Source organism: Vulpes lagopus, chromosome 2 (assembly GCF_018345385.1).
Source record: "Vulpes lagopus strain Blue_001 chromosome 2, ASM1834538v1, whole genome shotgun sequence".
In the NCBI taxonomy this organism is placed as follows: domain Eukaryota; kingdom Metazoa; phylum Chordata; class Mammalia; order Carnivora; family Canidae; genus Vulpes; species Vulpes lagopus.
In genome coordinates this window covers 173,087,653-173,089,070 of record NC_054825.1, presented here as the reverse complement: position 1 = coordinate 173,089,070, position 1,418 = coordinate 173,087,653, and the positions used below count along the sequence as shown (strand labels likewise).

General features: G+C 36.7%; 1 non-coding gene across 1 annotated transcript; it reads right to left on the bottom strand.

Moving 5' to 3' along the window:
* Positions 1-321: 321 nt before the first annotated feature.
* Positions 322-538, bottom strand: LOC121486036. Its single transcript, XR_005986513.1, has one exon. It is a non-coding gene; the product is annotated as a small nucleolar RNA U3 (small nucleolar RNA).
* Positions 539-1,418: the final 880 nt, after the last annotated feature.

Below are 1,418 nucleotides of genomic sequence, written 5' to 3'. Positions count from 1 at the left end.
TGGGACTCAATCCCGGGTCTCCAGGATCACGCCCTGGGCTGCAAGCGGCGCTAAACCGCTGCGCTACCGGGGCTGCCCTGAAAACTAATATAGAGAAAGAAAGAAGCATTTATCCTGCCTTTCCTTACTGTAACATGGATTACCAAATGGTAGTTAAAGGGAAGTTTTTCTTCATAAAAATATTCTGGCTAATAAAGGAAGGTATAATTTGTAATCCTTAATGGATTAATAGATCAACCAAACAATAGTTGCTTACATCATAAAAAGACACCTAAATGTTGTGTCTCAATATTTCAGCAAAAAAAAAAAAACAAAAACAAAACCAAAAACCAAAACCCTCAATCTGATAAAGCCTCTAAAGGAGAAAAAAGAACAATCATCAAGGACAAAGGGCAGCACCAAAGTGACGCCCAAAGCCAGTTTCACGCTCAGGAAGGGACACTGCACCTCCTCCTCGTGGTTTGATAAAGCCTCTAGATACCAAACTACCAATTTATAGGCAATACGAAGGATAGAGAAGCATGTTGAATGATGTCATGGGATGCAGTCAGCAAAAACCAGGCTCTGACAAACTCTACAAGGCAAACAATCTAGTTTCTTCAGAAAATAAATTACTAGGGGAAAAAAAGGATGAGGAAGAATGACTGCATAGATTGAGACTTCAGAGATGTAATAACTGTAATTTGTGGACATAATTTGGATCTCAATGAACTTTTTAAAAAAATCAACATTTATCAAACAATTAGAAATTGGAAGACTGATTATCGGATTTGTAATGACAGTATTGTCTCTTTTTGTGTTTTGTTTTTTAAGAAGACTCCACATCAGCATAGAACCCAACACAGGGCCTAAACCTACGACCTTGAGATCAAGACCAGAGCTGCCATCAAGAGCTGGACACCTCAGTTGGTTAAACTGAGCCACTCAGGTGCCCTGCCATTTTCTTTTTTAAAGGATTGAAAATATTTTCTCAAATTGTGATGTATTTTAGAGATACATACTGAAATATTTATGGATGAAATTATGTAGCTGGGATTTACTTCAAAGCTGATATGAAGGTGGGGGAATGGGTGGGAATACAGATAAAACAAGAATGGCCATGAGCTGATAATTACTCTAGCTGGTGATGGGGGTACTAGGGGTATATTATAAGGTTATGTGTGAACAGAAAGTTTCAGAACCGTATATTCATTTTGACTTAGCACTTCCTTTTCAGGAATTTACCTTAAAGAGATATCACACATATACAAAATAATTTATATGCAAGGATATTTATTATAGGATTGTTTGAAAGCAAAGAATAATGAAAAAAACTAAATCGACAGGATAAATTATGAAACACATACTATGCAGCTGTTAAGGAAGCATAAGGCAACTATTTATGTATTGATATCCAATTTCAAGGTAGAAGGATAAGC